At 42.9% G+C, this 18,481-nt stretch overlaps 1 protein-coding gene across 8 annotated transcripts in view; it reads left to right on the plus strand.

The window, feature by feature from the left end:
- spop (speckle type BTB/POZ protein) overlaps positions 1 to 18,481 on the plus strand; it is a 121,552-nt gene that overhangs the window by 23,374 nt on the left and 79,697 nt on the right. Inside the window, exon 1 of one of the 8 annotated variants that reach the window (XM_059956638.1) lies at positions 11,003 to 11,021. The exons of the other annotated variants lie outside the window; for them this stretch is intronic. The gene's annotated coding sequence lies outside the window, so the exon portion shown is untranslated. Of the gene's footprint in view, positions 1 to 11,002; positions 11,022 to 18,481 lie in introns of those variants that run through there. 8 annotated transcript variants of the gene reach the window in all.

Raw genomic sequence — 18,481 nt, forward strand, 5'->3', positions numbered from 1 at the left:
AGTGATGTTTCTCTTCCTGATGACCTCAACACATTTTATGCACACTTTGAAAGGAGGAATAAAACCACACCTGTGCAAACCCCCATAGCCTCTGCTAACCCAGTGATATCTGTCTCGGAGGCTTGAACCCTCGCAAGGTATCAGGCTGCTGAGCACCTGTGCCAACCAGCCTGGTTCCACCTGCTTCAAAAGGCATCAGTCACACTGGTGCCCAAGAAGAGCAAGGTGAGCTGCCTCAATGACCATCGCAAGGAATATTATTTATACCTTGCACTGTACTATTGCCACAAACAACAACATGTCATGGCATATGTCAATGATAACAAACCAAATTCTGATTGAGGTAAGGCTAAGAAGGTGATTGTTATGTTATGTGATTGTTATTCCTTTGTTAATCTATTAACTAGATGATTCCATAGAGAGCAGTTAAAAAGTTGAGAAAACAAAGACACTTGTTTACATCGTGAAATGCATTTAAGAGCTGTTTGAGATCTGAAACAAAAAAGAATGCTGGAAGTGTGTGGAGATAAGGATGTGGAGAGTGACAAACTGAATTAGCATTACATATGGATAACATTGAACTCTCCAAACGTGCAGATGGATCAGTCCCAAGCTCAACAGCATTTTAAGTTGTCACTCTTTCTATAGATTAATGTCTGGCATAAACATTCAAAATCTCTTGAAATTCTTACAGGGGGAGGAGTTAAAAGGTAAAACTGTTAAAATATTACTGAATTCACATTTACTTAAAGTATTGTATTTTTTCCTTTTAACAAGATTATCTGTAAGGTGGAGATATTTTTGCCAAATGATACAATTGCTGTGTCTTGAAGGTAGGAAAACTGAAAGCTATTTAGATTACCAAAAAGAGTAAAATAGAATAGAAGAGAGAGGTATGAAAAAAAGCTAGCTAGATTGCAGAATAGAGGGGAAGTACAAAAAAGGAAATAAGGAAAATAGCTTGAAAGAAGTCTGGGAGGAAATGAGAGCTGAGGCTATACTGAAACAATAAAGGAAACCTACTTGTGGAGGCAGGCACATGTGGTTAAAATACGTACTTATCTAGTACTTATTTCAGTCTTTAGCAAGAAAGTGATGCAGCTGGAGTCTCAGTAAAAGGAGATGTAGTTGGAGATTTTGTGTGGGTCAAAATAGATTGGAGGTGGTTGTAGTCTGATCTAGTTGCTCCAGCATTTTGTGTGTGTTGGAGGTGGTAGTAGAAAGTTTAGTTTCCCAATAATTGTGTAGCAATATTATGTTATCTACTGTCTTGATATTAATAAAGGGATTGGAAAAGAAAGTTTAGTTGACCATTAGAATGACCATTCCAGTCATTCAACTTCTCAGGTGGGATTGGTTCAAGAAACAATGGATGACAGAATGCCTTGGTATATGGTAAAAGAATCATTGCTGGAAATGAGTGTAATGAAAGATAATTTGATAAAGGGCCACATATTACACATGGAGAATATTGGCTAAGTAATGGGTAATTTAAAAAATTGTATTAAGGAGGGGACCCAAATTCTACAAGAGGGCATTGTTTTTAATGAATTAGATTTATGAGTACAGGGCATAATATTCATCTGTCCAGATGACAAACAACTTGAATATTTATTGATCTTTAGGAAGGTAATATAATTTTTCAACGAGTCATGGTGGAATGGGAGAGTATCATATAATGCAGTTATACTTTGGTAAGATTAATGAGAAGAGGTGATGGGAACCAGATGCCACCATTTTAAAAATGGCATAGTTCATTGAAAGTAGTTTGAAAAACAAATAGGTCATTGGAGAGATAGTATTGTGCAAGAAGACGTAATAAACTACTTGGCCACATCTGGAACTTTGTGTCCAGTCTTGGGCATCACATTTTTGGAGAGGTGCAAAGACTATAGAGATGGTATGAAATTACTATCATAAAATGATTACAGGGATAACAAAATTGAAAAACAAATAGGTCATTGGAGAGATAGTATTGTGCAAGAAGACATAATAAACTACTTGGCCACATCTGGAACTTTGTGTCCAGTCTTGGGCGTCACATTTTTGGAGAGGTGCAAAGTCTATAGAGATGGTATGAAATTACTATCATAAAATGATTACAGGGATAACAAAATTGAAATATGAGAAGTTTGAATTTGTGTTTACCTGTAACACGATGCCGTGCACTGAATCCAAGGGAGCTCCCAGCAGAGTGGTCCCATTTCCCTGCAACTTGTTCTCTTAAGTGCCCATTAAGGTACCTTTGTTTCTTTTGCCACTTATCCACACTAAAAGTTAATCAAATTCATGTGCAAACACATGCTTGGGACATGAAAGAAAACACAAATCCCAGATGGAAACTTGTGGTCACATGGAGAATGTTGAGACTCACGAAGGCAGGCATCCAGGTCTCTGGACATGTGAGGCAGTAGAAGATTGTACTGGCGACAGCAGACTGGTAGAACATGTGAAAGAGATGTGTGCATACTCCAAAGGATCTCAGATTGAGGTGACTCTGGCCCTTCTTGTACACAGCCTTTGAATTGGTACTCTACTCTCTGTCATCCAGGTGCACTCCCAGGTACGTGTAGGTCCTCATCACATGCACATACTCACCATCAGTAGTAACTGGGAGCAGTGCAGGCTTAGTCTTCCTAAAGTCCAACACCATCTCCTTTGTCTTACTGTTGTTGAGCTGCAGATGATTCAGCTTGAACCATTTGACAAAATCCTGCACCAGGGACCTGTATTCATCTTACTGTCCTTCCTTTATACACCCAACTATTGCTGAGTCATCAGAGGTATACAGGGTAAACAGGAAGGGAGCAAATACAGTCCCCTGTGGGATCCCTGTGCTGCTTATAGCCATGGCTGACACAGCTCTGAAGCTGTAAAAACTGTGGTCTGCCAGTCAGGTAGTCCTTTATCCAGGATACAATGTAAGTGCCAACCTGCATTGAATGGAGCTTTTTCCCCCAGCAATGAGGCCTGTATGGTATTGAAGGTATTTAAGAAATCGAAAAACACCATCCTCACAGTGCTGCCCTGCTTATCCAAATGGGAGTAAGCTCTGTTCAGCAGGTAAATGACAGCACTGTCTACTGGAATGTGCTGCTGGTAGGCAAACTCTAGGGGATCGAGGGCTGATCTGACCAGGGGTCAGAGGTGAGCCAGGATCAGCCTCTCTCGGGTTTCATGATGTGTAAGGTCAGGGCCACAGGACTATAGTCATTCAAGACTTTCAGTTGGCCCTTCTTGGGTACCAGGACCACACATGTTGTTTTCCAAACAGTCGGGACCCTTTCCAGGCTGAGACTCAAGTTAAAAATGTGCTGGAAAACTCCACACCATCTGGTCCCAATGCTTAACAGGCAGATTTTACCAATCCTGCTGAATACTCATCTAATCAGGAAAATCTGGGATGATACTGGTGGAAGTTTTGCCCTGTTAAGTTTAAATTGGTCTTTACCATGGTCTCATGATATATTCTTATTAGAATTATTTGGTTATCTGGTTTAGAAATTTATTTTGTAGCATGAGGCAGGATGTAAGGCTTCTTCAATTTATTATTTTAAAAGTATAGTTCAATTAAACTTTGCAAATACAATGCAGTTAATTCAAATGTATTTCACATTTGTTTACAAGATTTACATTTTATTAACATGATACTAATACTTTTTTACCCGCATATATTTCCATGCACAATAAGTCTGATGTAAATGTGTATTTTAGCCCATTAAGTGGGGTGCCTTAAATTGAGGTCTTAGTGCTTGACTCACTAAGTCACTGAGCACATAGTTCTAAACTTTGAAATGTATCAGTTTGCAATATAGAACTTTTTACACTGTTTTCGGCAGACTGAAGTGTAACATTCATTGAGTTGATAATCTTCCAGTAGCTGTATATTTGTCTTGGTGTGCATCCTTTGTATTAACCCATGAAGTAGAGAATCTTTGCCAAGCTATTTTGACTATGTTTCAAGTAAGACTACAAATCATTTCAGGACCTGGCAAACCATTGACAATGCTGTTCTTCATTGCATCCTACTCAAGAGCAGCATGTGGTAGTGTTGAGACTCTGGCTGTGCATGAAGGATTTGACAGGGAGAACTGTCTTATCAGCCAATCTCTTGGTATTTCTCTGATGATGCTATCTGCCAAATTGCTTTGACTGTCAGCTTGGGGATGCACAATCTCCTCTTCCCATATGGCCTTAAGAATATCCTGTGCAAAACCCTGCCTGACTGAGTTGTGACCAAAGTTGTTCCTTTGCACAGTTATTCTAAGGGACAGCTGGTATGGCATGATCCAACAATGGAACATTCTGCAGTGATTATAGTGTGTATGCTTTTCAATAATGAGGACGTTCATCACATGGTTACAATTAGTTTTTTTTATATGTAAGCCCAAGACCTATGTACATTCATACATAAAAGCAGCCATCAAATTAAAAGGTCATTTGGGAATATTTATTTGGAACATTGGAACTTTTTTGCCTGAGATTGTTCACCTTGTATCTCTATCTTCCCTGATGGCTTTGCTAGAGACTGGATGCTAAGATATACACAAGACACAGGGGACAGGGCAGTATTACCCAGATTTGTTAGGCACTTTATTAATTTGGGCTTTTCTACTGCTATCTTGGCAAATTGCAGATTTCCCCCAAATCCCATTATAGAATGCATATCTATTGTGTGCACATGAGATTTTCTCAGATTGAAGTACGGAGAGATTTTAAAAAATGTCTGAAGATACTCCTACCACCTGCAGGATCTAAGAACATGGCAGAGGATATCAACTGGGTCCAGGTGCTTTCCATTGCCTTGCTCTTTGGAATACTGATCTGATATATGCAACAGTGACTGGGTAGAAATGCATTGAAGGCTGTCAGAGTAGATAGTGACATTCCATTTCCCTTGTATCCATGGCCTTCTGTAACAATTTCTTTCATACTAGCAGTTATTTTCAGCTTTCATGTAGATTTGCTTTTAAACTTTACGTATGATTTTAAGATACCATTTTATTTATTGCCATTCTGAAAGGAAATGTTCCATTTCTAATTTAGTTTTCCTGATAAGTCCTTGTTTTAATTAGCTGTCAAACCTTTGGATAATATAATACTTTTTTCATACCTCTATTCTATCTATATTAGTGAATTGCCACTGGACCCTGTTGGATTGATGTTGAGGTCACTTTCAAAATCAAGTGGTTGTATGACAAATGCATTCATGAACTCTGATTATAATTTATCAGTGAGACAATGGATTTTATTATATCCAGAAAGATTAATTTGCATAAGATTTGCATAAAACTTGAAACAAGTCAGATCTGTTGATCTGTAAGCATTGAGTTCTGTTTTTAGCTGATAGGCTGCAGAGGGTATGTGATAGTAAACACATTTACAATCTGATTTTTGAGTGATATGTAAGTTACCTAAAGATGAAAGGAAATTGCACTTGTCAGGGATTTTATTTTTTGCACAGAGGTTATTGCTTCTTATATGAATTTTAGCAAATATAAATATTTAATTGGCTTAAACATGGCTGAAGGAAATACTGTACATTATAAAAGCGTAGGATTGGTTTCAAAGTGATTATTTTTATTGGTGAAACAAGGCATTGGTGTGTATGTTACATCTCGAAAGAAAAACTACACTTTATGAGTCAAGAGTTAGTCTTGTTTATCAGAAGTTCTTATGTCCAGGTCTTAGAGGATTTTCAAATTTATTTTCAAGAAAATTAAAGCAGCACTATGATTTTCCAGATTTCAACAGCTTTCAGTCCTTGGTGTATAGGTATGGCAATCTTGCAGACAAGCTTCAAGCTTCTGCAAGATTGGATGTCCATGTCTTGTCTTTAGATAGAGTTGACATGGATAGGCTTTTTCCATTGAGAGTTGGGGAGATTCAAACAAGAGGACTTGAGTTGAGAGTTAGGGGGCAAAAGTTTAGGGGTAACATGACCGGGAACTTCTTTACTCAGAGAGTGGTAGCTGTGTGGAACGAGCTTCCAGTAGAAGTGGTAGAGGCAGGTTCGGTACTGTCATTTAAAGTAAAATTGGATAGGTACATGGACAGGAAAGGAATGGAGGGTTATGGGCTGAGTACAGGTCGGTGGGGCTAGGTGAGAGTAAGCGTTCGGCACGGACTAGAAGGGCCGAGATGGCATGTTTCTGTGCTGTAATTGTTATATGGTTAAGATCTGGATTATTACACAACACCCAATCTAAAATTACAGTATTACATTTGAACAAAGGGAACTATGGAGCTATGAGGGAGGAGCTGGCCAAAGTTCAATGGAACAATACCCTAGCAGGGAAGACAGTGAACAAAAATGGCAGGTATTTCTGGGAATAATGCAGAAGGTGCAGGATTGGTTCATTCCAAAGAGGAAGAAAGATCCTAAGGGGAGTAAGGGGCGGCCATGGCTGACGAGGGAAGTAAAGGGCAGTATTAAAATAAAAGAGAAGAAGTATAACATAGTAAAGATGAACGGGAAACCGGAGGACTGGGAAGCTTTTAAAGAGCAACAGAAGATAACAAAAAAGGCAATACGCCAAGAAAAAATGAGGTACGAAGGTAAACTAGCCAAGAATATAAAGGAGGATAGTAAAAGCTTCTTTAGGTATGTGAATAGCAAAAAAATAGTTAAGACCAAAATTGGGCCATTGAAGACAGAAACGGGTGAAATTATTATGGGGAACAAGGAAATGGCAGATGAGTTGAACAGGTACTTTGGATCTGTCTTCACTAGCGAAGATACAAACAATCTCCCAGATGTAATAGTGGCCAAAGGAACTAGGGTAAAGGATGAACTGAAGGAAATTTATATTAGGCAAGAAACGGTGTTGGATAGACTGTTGAGTCTGAAGGCTGATAAGTCCCCGGGATCTGATGGTCTGCATCCCAGGGTACTTAAAGAGGTGGCTCTAGAAATCATGGACGCATTGGTAATCATTTTCCAATGTTCTATAGATTCAGTAAAAGTTCCTGCTGATTGGAGGGTGGCTAATGTTGTCCTACTTTTCAAGAAAGGAGGGAGAGAGAAAACAAGGAATTATAGACAGGTTAGCCTGACGTCAGTGGTGGGAAAGATGCTGGAGTCAATTATAAAAGAGGAAATTATGACACATTTGGATAGCAGTAGAAGGATCAGTCTGAGTCAGCATGGATTTATGAAGGGAAAATCATGCTTGACTAATCTTCTGGAGTTTTTTGAGGATGTAACTATGAAATTGGACAAGGGAGAGCCAGTGGATATAGTGTACCTGGACTTCCAGAAAGCTTTTGATGAAGTCCCACATAAGAGATTAGTGGGCAAAATTAGGGCACATTGTATTGGGGGGAGAGTACTGACATGGATTGAAAATTGGCTGGCTGACAGGAAACAAAGAGTAGCGATTAACGGGTCCCTTTCTGAATGGCAGGCTGTGACCAGTGAGGTACCGCACGGTTCGGTGCTGGGACAGCAGCTGTTTACAATATACGTTAATGATTTAGATGAAGGGATTAAAAGTAACATTAGCAAATTTGCTGATGACTCAAAGTTGGGTGGCAGTGTGAAATGTCAGGAGGATGTTATGAGAATGCAGGGTGACTTGGACAGGTTGAGTGAGTGGGCAAATGTATGGCAGATGCAGTTTAATGTGGATAAATGAGGTTATCCACTTTGGTGGCAAGAACAGGAGAGCAGATTACTATCTAAGTAGAGTCAAGTTAGGAAAAGGGGAAGTACAACGAGATCTAGGTGTTCTTGTACATCAGTCAATGAAAGCAAGCATGCAGGTACAGCAGGCAGTGAAGAAAGCTAATGGCATGTTGGCCTTTATAACAAGATGAATTGAGTATAGGAGTAAAGAGGTCCTTCTGCAGCTGCACAGGGCCCTGGTGAGACCCCACCTGGAGTACTGTGTGCAGTTTTGGTTTCCAAATTTGAGGAAGGACATTCTTGCTATTGAGGGAGTGCAGCGTAGGTTCACAAGGTTAATTCCCGGAATGGCGGGACTGTCATATGTTGAAAGATTGGAGCGACTGGGCTTGTATACACTAGAATTTAGAAGGATGAGAGGGGATCTGATTGAAACATATAAGATTATTAAGGGATTGGACACGTTAGAGGCAGGAAGCATGTTCCCGCTAATGGGTGAGTCCAGAACTAGAGGCCACAGTTTAAGAATAAGGGGTAGGCCATTTAGAACAGAGATGCGGAAAAACTTTTTCACCCAGAGAGTGGTGGTTATGTGGAATGCTCTGCCCCAGAAGGCAGTGGAGGCCAAGTCTCTGGATGCATTCAAGAGAGAGTTAGGTAGAGCTCTTATAGATAGTGGGGTCAAGGGATATGGGAAGAGGGCAGGAACGGGGTACTGATTGTGTATGATCAGCCATGATCACAGTGAATGGCGGTGCTGGCTAGAAGGGCTGAATGGCCTACTCCTGCACCTACTGTCTATTGTCTAAAATAGCCTTTCCCCAAGTAGGTTCAAGCACAATCTGCTTTGAAACAAACATATGTTAGACATTCAAAAATTCCCTCTCTTGCGATCCGACACCAAATTGATTGTCCCAATCCCCTTGCATATTGAAGCCTTCCATTACAATTGTGACATTACCCTTATTACAGTCCTTTCCAGCTCCCTTTGCAATCCAAACTCCACATCGTGGCTACTGTTTAGAGGCCTAAATATGATTCCCAGAATGTTTTTTTTAACCAACAAGAGAAAATCTGCAGATGCTGGAAATCCAAGCAACACACACAAAGTGCTGGAAAAACTCAGCAGGCCAGGCAGCATCTATGGAAAAAAGTACAGTTGATGTTTTGGGCCGAGACCCTTTGGAAAGGACTGGGGGAGAAAGCTGAGGAGTACAGTTAAAATGTGGGGAGAAGGGAGGGAGAAACACAAGGTGATAGGTGAAACCGAGAGGAGGGGAAAGGGAAGTAAAGAGCTGAGAAGTTGATTGGTGAAAGATAGGCTGGAAAAAAGGGAATCTGATAGGAGGGGACAGAAGGCCATGGAAGAAAGAAAAGAGAAGAGGAGCATCAGGGGGAGGCGATGGGCAAGCAAGGAGAGAAGGTTAGAGAGGGAAAAGGGGATGGGGAATTGTGAAGGGAGCGGCATTACCGGAAGTTCGAGAAGTCGATGTTGATGCCATGAGGCTGGAGGCTACCCAGACGGAATATAAGGTGTTGTTCCTCCAACCTGAGTGTGGCCTCATACTACAGTGGAGGAGGCTGTGGATAGACATATCAGAATGGGAATGGGAATGGGAAGTGGAATTAAAATGAGTAGCCACTGGGAGATCCTGCTTTTTCTGGCGTACAGACTGTAGGTGCTCGGCAAAGCCGTCTCCCAATCTATGTTGGGTCTTGCCGATAAACAGGAGGCCACACCGGGAGCACCAGATACAGTAGATGACCCCAACAGACTCACAGGTGAAGCGTTGCCTCACCTGGAAAGACTGTTTGGGGCCCTGGATGGTAGTGAGGGAGGAGGTGTAGGAGCAGGTGTAGTACTTGTCCCACTTGCAAGGGTAAGTGCCAGGAAGGATAGTAGAGGGGAGGGACAAATGGACAAGGGAGTCGTGTCGGGAGCAATCCCTGCGGAAAGCAGAACGTGGCGGGGGGGGGGGGGAGGAAAGATGTGCTTGGTGATGGGATTCTGTTGGAGATGGCGGAAGCTATGGAGAATTACGTGCTGGACATGGAGGTTGGTGGGGTGGTAGGCGAGGACAAGAGGAACCCTATCCCTTGTAGGGTGGTGGGAGGATGGTTTAAGAGCAGGCGTGTATGAAATGGAAGAGATGCGGTTGAGGGCAGCGTTGATGGTGGAGGAAGGGAAGATACTTTCTTTGAAAAAAGAGGACATCTCCTTTGTTCAAGAATGAAATGCCTCATCCTGAGAGCAGATGCGGCAGAGCCGGCGGAATTGAGAAAAGAAGATGGCGTTTTTACAAGTACCTGGGCGGGAAGAGGTATAGTCCAGGTAGCTGTGAGAGTCTGTGTGTATGTAATAGACATCAATAGATAAGCTGTCTCCAGAGATAGAGACAGATAGATCAAGAAAGGGGAGGGTGATGTTGGAAATGGAGCAGGTAAATTTGAGGGCAGGGTATATGAAATCGACGAGTTCAGCACAGTGCAGGAAGCAGCACCAAAACTGTTGTCGATGTAGCGTAGGAGAAGTGCGGGACGGTCACCAGTGTAGGCCTGGAACTTAGACTCTTCCATATATCTGACAGACAGGCATAGCTTTTTTTACCTATGTTGTTGGTACCAATATGTACCATGATTTCTGGCTGCTCACTCCCATTTCAGAATATTGTGGGTGCATTCTGAAACATTGCGGACCCTGGCACCTGGGAGGAAGTCTACCATCCGTGGTTTTTTTTGCATCTGCAGAATCACCTATTGGTCCCCCTAACTATAGAGTCCCCTGGTACCGCTGCCATCCTTTTCAGTTCCCTACCCTTCTGAGCCACAGGGCCAGACTCAGACTCCACTCCAGGTCAGCACAGGAATGCTTCTATTGTGCCTGCGCTGCTGTCTAGTCAAGGGTCATTGATACTGAGTCTGGCACTGTGGCTCAGAAGAGAGGTGAAGAGGACTGCAGTGGTCAGAACATATGGTGAGAGGGCAGGTGTATGGGATTGAATGGGATCTAGGATCAGCCATGATGAATTGGTGGAGCAGACTCAATGGGCTGAATGGCCTAATTCTGCTCCTATGTCTTATGATGATGATAGGAGATTCCATAGTCTGAGGAATAGAGTCAAGGTCCTGTGAGTGTGATAGAGACACCCAAATGGTATGGCTGAGATAGCCTGTTCCCGTGCTGTAATGGTTATATGGTTATATTCACTTGGTACAAAATAGAGTACTACAATGTTAGAAATGCTATCTCAGCTGAGTACAGAGGGGAGAATTCTGACAGTTGCATCACTGCTTGGATGCAGGCTCCATTGCACAGGGTCCAGTGAGACTGCAGAGGGTTGTAGATTCGACCAGCTTCAACACAGGCACAGCCCTGTTGCCATCCAGCACACAGGTACGCCCTTTCTGAATGCTCTGCTGCCCCCACGCAGATGTACTCTCATCCTGTAATTGTCATTCGTTCTGTACCTGTTGTTGCTGCTGTTTCACACATTTATACAACTGCTTGTTTTATTATACTAATGCCAATACTGTCTTACATAATCATGCACCTCGCACTTGATGTCGACCTGTCAATTTTTAGGCCATGTCACTTGGGGATTGTACTAATATGTGACAATGTCCTGGATCATAATTATATGTGCTGTGTGTGTATTGTTCTGCACCTCGGCCCCAGAGGAATAATGCTTTGTTTAGCTGTATACATGTGTGTGCTTGAATGACAATAAATTCAAACTTGAACCTTCCCCACCATTGATAAATCCTTCACCCTAGGGGAAAAGCACTTGCACTCATCACTACCGTCCACTAGTCTTTCACCCTAGGTGAAAAGCAGAGCATTCTATCTGAGCTATCCTCACTTAGAGATCTGTGCGACAATGCAGAATTTTGGTGTAAGTTAAAAGAAATGATCAAAATCCACCAAATGTACCTCAAAGACATACACATATTGGTTACAGCTAAATGCTAGAGAAATTTGTGGGACAGTATGACCACAGGGGTGCAGGGTGGAACATGGGCAACTAGTGGGAATGCCAGCAATGAGGAAAAGAGATTGGAACTTGTTTCAGGAGGCTGATGAACCTGCTATTGACTATGCAGAGCAAAACTATTGGGCCTTGTTCTCAGACCTGGGCAATCCAGGGAGGGGTGATCCAGTCTTCCTGAAAACGCTCAAGGAAGAACTGAACTTCACCATGCATGTCGAGTGCTCTTGAATGCTGAAGTGGGTTTAATCACAGGGTTAAGGCCTGTTTTTAGTAGCCCAAACTTGGGCTATGCCCAAGGTGTTCCTCTTCTGCAAAATGGACTGTTAATTAACTTTGCATAATTACCTGTTTTCCTCTCTTCCCTGTCCCCCAACCACAACAGGTTAAATCATTCCACATTTCATTTTCTCTTCCTAGGGTTTTGTGTTGAAGATGATTAGCTTCTCCTTTAGTGCTGGTTCCCTTGTTTTTTAAAAATGGTGCGTAAAGTCAACAAGGGGCTGTCTCCAATTCACTCCATGATCTCCCACTCCAGAGATCACAGTGGTTCATGGGAAGGGGATGCTGTGGTGGCATTGGCATCTCTATGGACCTTTTGAAAATGATAAGAGATTGATGCTTTAAAAATGGATGCATGTGGGTAAAAGGTGAAGACAAGGGCAGTTCTTAGTTGGCGGTGAGAGTGATAAATGGGCAAGTGGAGGTGAAGCTGTGAGTCTTGGAGAAATTGTGATTGAGGAAAGAGATGCACGATAAGTATTAAGGAGGCATAAATGTGGGAGAGAATTTGAGAGCGTGGAATGGTTTGTACAGGAATCCATTTGGGGTGAAGAATAGTCGGTCAGGGTAGCAGTAGGAATTTTTAATCTTGCAGTACTCAAAAGTTTCCCTTTCTTGAACTTTTTGTCAGATGATGGGTTAGTGATCAATATTGGGAATGGTACAGAAGAGGAGTTAGGGCCAGCATAAATCAGCCATAGTAGTGAATGTTGGGGCAGGCTTAAAGGGCCTGTTAGCCTACTCCTCTTCTGTATCTAGTACAAATCAATCAGCTCAGTGATTTCATATAAAGTCTTTCTAGCATTTTACAGGATTCCTTGTGAATGTGGTGCAGGGTATATTGGCCTGATGTGGAGCAGTGCATATTGGCCAGATGGGATGCATGGTGGCACCCCCCGTCAAGAAGAACAGGAGGTGTATACGGTTGGGTTATCAAGAGAAATCGGTGGTGGTAGAACATTTATTCACAATGGCCATAGGATTAACTTTGGCACAAAACTACTGTGCCATGCTAATGGCTTTTGGGACCACCTGGTAAAGGAAGTAATTGAAATAAAACTAGAGGAAAGGAATCTTAACAAAGATGAAGGTCTCACTTTAAGAATTGGAATTCAATTGTAAACAAGGGGGCACAGCAGAAACCTGATTGGTTAAACCTCCAATCAGGAGGGACATTTGATGGGGGTATATATATACACCACTGGACTAGACATGCCCAGGCATCATCCCTGAGGAAGATGGCAGAGTTTGTCATTGAAACATTGGTTATAATTGTACATTTAGATAGAAGTGTTATGATTGCACATTGCACATTTAAATAGAGGTGTAAAGATTTTTACTCATGTATGTGAAGGAAGGAAGAAATAAAGTCAATTCAATTCTGTTCAATACGCGTACCTGGCTGGAAGCCCAAGAAGAGTTTATTTGCCTTTCTAGCATTGTTTTTGTTTTCCCTTGGTTTCTGACTTGATTTTGCTGTCTCGTCCTTCCATCACCACAAGAATTTTATTTATCATTCTTTTTATCTATCTCTGAATAGGTTTGACCACCATTTTTGCCTTTGACTCCACCTGCTCAACCTTTTGGCAGGCCTTCCCTTTTTGTTTTCTCTGCTGCCGCTCAGTAACTTGAATTTTATTTTCTAACTTTGTTGTTCTGATGAAACATTAACTTAGTTTTAACTGCACAGATGATGCCTCACATAACCATTTCCAATGTTTAATAAAGCATTCTAAAACATTTTGTTTGGATCATAAACCTTACCCCCATATATCAAAATACTGAGCACACGAATTGGGATGTTATGTTGAAAATGCATGTGACGCTGGTGAGGCCTGATTTGGAGTATAGTGTGCAGTTCCGGTCACTTACCTGACCTACAGGAAAGATATCAAGAAGATTGAAAGAGTGCAGAGAAAAGTTGCAGTACAAGGATTTACGGGGACTTGGGGATATGAAATAGATGGAAAAGTTGAATAGGTTAGGACTTGATTTCCTGGAGCATAGGAGAATAAGGGGAGATTTGATGGAGGTATACATAATATGCCTCAAGCACCACAGTAGTGTAGCGATTAGTGTGATGCTATTACACTGCAGGGCATCAAAGTTCAGAGTTCAATTCCAACATCCTCTGTAAGAAGTCTGTCCATTTTCTCCTGGTGCTCCAATTTTCTCATGTAGTACAAAGACATACCAGTTAATTTGTCATTGTAAATCATCCAGTGATTTGGTTAGGGCTAAATCGGTGGTTGCTGAGCCGGATGAGCCTATTCTGTGCTGTATCTCTAAATAATAAAATAAAGTTGAGGGTTATTGTTAGGGTAAATGCAAGCAGGTTTTTTCCACTGAGGTTAGGTGAAATCAGGACTAGAAGGCATAGGTTAAGGGTGAAAGGTGAAATGCTTAAAGGGGAACATTTTCACTCAGATGGTGGTGAGAATGTGGAATGAGCTGCTAATGGATGTGGTGAATTCAGATTCAATCTCAATGCTTGAGACATGTTTGGAAAAGTACATAGATGAGAACAATATGTAGGGCTGTGGTCCAGATGCAGGTCATTGGGGCTAGGCAGAATAAAAGTTTGGCAAGGAGAGAGGTGCTAAAGGGTCTTTTTTTTTGTATTGTAGTGCTCTATGACTCTAATGTTTTCTTGTTAAGTTTCCAAATGTGGTTTGATGCCATGTGATCAATCAAATACTTTATCTGCAATTGTGCACTTCATTTGAATGACCAATACTTAAAGGTTGTTCAAAGGTAAGTTTCATAACCTTGGTCACAAACTTATTCAGATCAGGTGCTCCATTGGAAAACAGTTGATGCAGCTAATTTGCTGAAGAGAAAGCTGAATGCAGTTCATTGAAACTTATGATTTTAGTGCAACTTGTTGCCTTCCAAAATTTTTAACTATATAATGGGAATACTACCACACTCCTATTGTTGACTTACTATTTGTAGTTTTGGCTGATTCTAGTAAAGCTTACCCTGATTATATTATGCTGCATTGCTCAGTTCTGTTTAGGGTTTGTTGGCTGAAGATAGCTTCTTTCCAATGGAATAATTAAGTGGTTGTAACATATTGTGAAGCTGCAGATTCTGAGCTGCAGGTTAATTCATGATGGTAAATTTTGTATTTTTGTTATTTTGGAGGAAGTGCTTTTTCATGAAAAGTCATAATTTGTCTCATTTGCAACTTGCTGTATACTTTGTACTCCTAAAGTTAACTTCTCAGAGGTTTTATTGAGGGTGCTGCATAGTTTTAGTTGAAATATTTATTAAACAGTGTGGGAGACTGTGAATTTGTTGCAGAATATAGGAGGTACTACCAATTGAAGATTTGTAGAGGATTGGTTAACTAGAAAGCAAGTACTTAATTTAAACAAAATGTCCTTGGTAGATTAAAATAGTTTATAAATTATATATTGGACTCTGCAGTGCAAATTGTATCTGAATAGCAGAATATTGGAGTTTGTGAGTAGTCTGTCTTGTGTATGTCAAACACGAGAAAATCTGCAGATGTTGGAAATCCAAGCAACACATATGAAGGGTCTCTGCACGAAACACACACTGTTTACTCTTTTCCATAGATGCTGGTTGGCCTGCAGAGTTCCTCCAGCATTTTCAGAATCAGACTTTAATCACCAAGTACCTGTGCACATACAAGGAATTTACTTCCGGCAGATGTTGTCTCTCTGCTGATAACAATAATAATGATAAATATAAATGAAAATATAGATTATACATACAGGTAGTGCAATCCAAGTAATAATTAGCCGACAGTTAACCGGCAGTTAACTGTTCAGCAAAGTGACCGCAGTAGGGAAAAAACTTCTCCAGTGCCTATTAGTCTTAGTCTGGAGGGATCTGAAGCGCCTACCAGACGGAAGCAGTTCAAACAGTCCGTGCGCAGGATGGAAGGAGTCCTTTATGATGTTCCCCGCCCTCTTCTTGAGCCTGGAAGAGTACAGGTCCACAATAGAGGGCAGGGAGGCTCCAATGATGCGCTCGGCATTCCTTACTGTGCGCTGTAGTCTGGTTCTATCCTGCTTGGTGGCGGCTCCAAACCACACAGTGATGGAGGTGCACAGGGCAGACTCAATGACTGCAGTGTAGAACTGCAGCAGCAATTCCTGAGGCAGACCATATTTCCTCAAGAGCCGCAGGAAATACATCCGCTGCTGGGCCTTCTTCAGGATGGAGCTGATGTTCTGCTCCCACTTCAGATCCTGAGAGATGGTGGTTCCCAGGAACCTGAAGTTCTCCACAGTGGACACAGGGCTGCTGGGGACAGCGAGGGGGGACATAACGGGGTGATATCTCCTGAAATCCACTATCATCTCCTTTGTCTTGAGTGTGTTCAGCTCCAGATTGTTCCGACTGCACCAGAGCGCCAGTTGGTCCACCTGCTGTCGATATGCAGACTCATCACTGTTCTGGATGAGTCCGATGACGGTGGTGTCGTCTGCAAACTTCAAAAGCTTCACATAGGGGTTGGAGGAGGTGCAGTCATTGGTGTAGAGGGAGAACAGCAGTGGAGAGAGGACGCACCCCTGGGGGGTGCCGGTGTTGGTGATTCGAGTATCCGAGGTGACCTGTCCCATCCTTACCTGCTGACTTCTGTTGGTCAGGAAGCTGTAAATCTAATCGCAGAGGTCAGGTGCACAGTGAGATGAGACAATTTGGAGCAGAGGGTATGAGGGACGATGGTGTTAAACGCCGAACTGAAATCCACAAACAGCATCTGAGCATAGGTCCCAGGATGATCCAGATGTTGCAGGATATAGTGCAGTCCCAGGTTGACTGCATCGTCTACTGACCTATTTGCCTGGTAGGCAAACTGCAGGGGATCCAACAGGCTACTGGTGAGGGTCTTCAGGTGGTTCAACACCAAGCGTTCAAAGGATTTCATGACCACAGATGTCAAGGCGACAGGTCTGTAGTCATTCAGTCCTGTGATGGTGGGTTTCTTGGGGACCGGGATGATGGTAGAGCGCTTGAAGCAAGTCGGAACCTCACTCAGCTCCAGAGATCTATTAAAGAGCTGAGTGAAGATGGGAGCCAGCTGATCAGCACAGGCTTGTAGACAGGAGGGGGAGACCCCATCTGGGCCTGGAGATTTTCGGGTCTTAAGTCGCTGGAACAGTTGACATACTTCTCCTTCGCTGATTCTAAGCTGTGATCTAGGGGGGCTGGGCAGAGATGGTGGGGAGGTGATTGCAGTGATTGGGGGATGAGTGCCAGTGAGTGATGGTCGACGGAAGGCAGGAAGAGAGACCGAAGAGGGGGGAGGGACAGGTGTAAGATGGACCCTCTGAAATCGACAGTAAAAGGTATTTAAGGTCATCAGCCAAAGCTTTGTTAACCTCAGCAGGGGGGGCAGTGCGTCTCCTGTAGCCAGTGACCTCCTGCAGGCCTCTCCACACCGACAATGAGTCGTTAGCTGAGAAATTATTCCTCAACTTTTCGGAGTAGAGCCGCTTGGCCACTCTGATTTCTCTGGTCAGTGCATTTCTGGCCAGCCTGTACAGGGCCCTATTCCCACTCCTGTGGGCGTCCTCCTTAGCTTGACGAAGATGTCTGAGTTTGGGGGTAAACCATGGCTTATTGTTGGCGAAGGTCCGGAAAGTTTTTGTGGGTACACATGCATCCTCACAAAAACTGATGTAGGATGTCACAGTGTCTGTCAGTTCATGTATATTGGTGGCTGCAGCTTCAAAGACATCCCAGTCAGTGGTGTCAAAACAGTCCTGAAGTTGCTGTTCCGCCTCACTGGTCCACTTCTTCACCTTCCTCACCACAGGCTTAGCAGATTTAAGTCTCTGCCTATAGGCTGGGATGAGGTAGATCAGACAGTGGTCAGAGAGTCCTAAGGCTGCACGGGGAATAGAACGGTAAGCATTATTTAGGATAGTATAACAGTGGTCCAGAGTGTTACTATCCCTGGTGGGGCAGTTAACATGTTGTCTGTATTTCGGGAGTTCGTGATTCAGTTTAGCTCTGTTGAAATCTCCTAGGACGATCAACAGCGAATCTGTGTGTTCCCGTTCTAAACGCATAATATGATCAGCCAGCCGCCGAATGGCCTCGCTCATGTTGGCCTGAGGTGGAACATAAACACCGACAAGGATAAATGAGGAAAACTCTTGCGGTGAATAGAAAGGCTTACAGTTCAGAACAAGAAACTCCAGGTTTGGGTTGCAGTGTCTGTGAAGAACCTTAACATCAGTGCACCAGCCTTCATGGATGTAAAAACAGATTCCACCACCCCTTGATTTCCTCGATAACTCCGTGACGCGGTCCGCTCGCAGCAGCTGGAAGCCGGGGACGTGCAGACCTCCATCCGGAACGGAATCACCGAGCCACGTTTCAGTGAAACAAAGAGCCGCAGAATTCGCAAAGTCTCCACTGGTTCTGGTCAGAAGAAGCAGCTCGTCCAACTTATTAGGAAGAGAGCAAACGTTGGCGAGGTGTATCGCTGGGAGCGCGGTGCAGAATCCCTGCAGTCTCCGTTTAACAAGCGCACCGGCTCTCTTCCTTCGTTTACGACTCTTCCATAATCCATACAGAGCCGCTGCTCCGCCAACCAAGA

This window comes from Hypanus sabinus, chromosome X1 (assembly GCF_030144855.1).
Source record: "Hypanus sabinus isolate sHypSab1 chromosome X1, sHypSab1.hap1, whole genome shotgun sequence".
In the NCBI taxonomy this organism is placed as follows: Eukaryota; Metazoa; Chordata; class Chondrichthyes; order Myliobatiformes; family Dasyatidae; genus Hypanus; species Hypanus sabinus.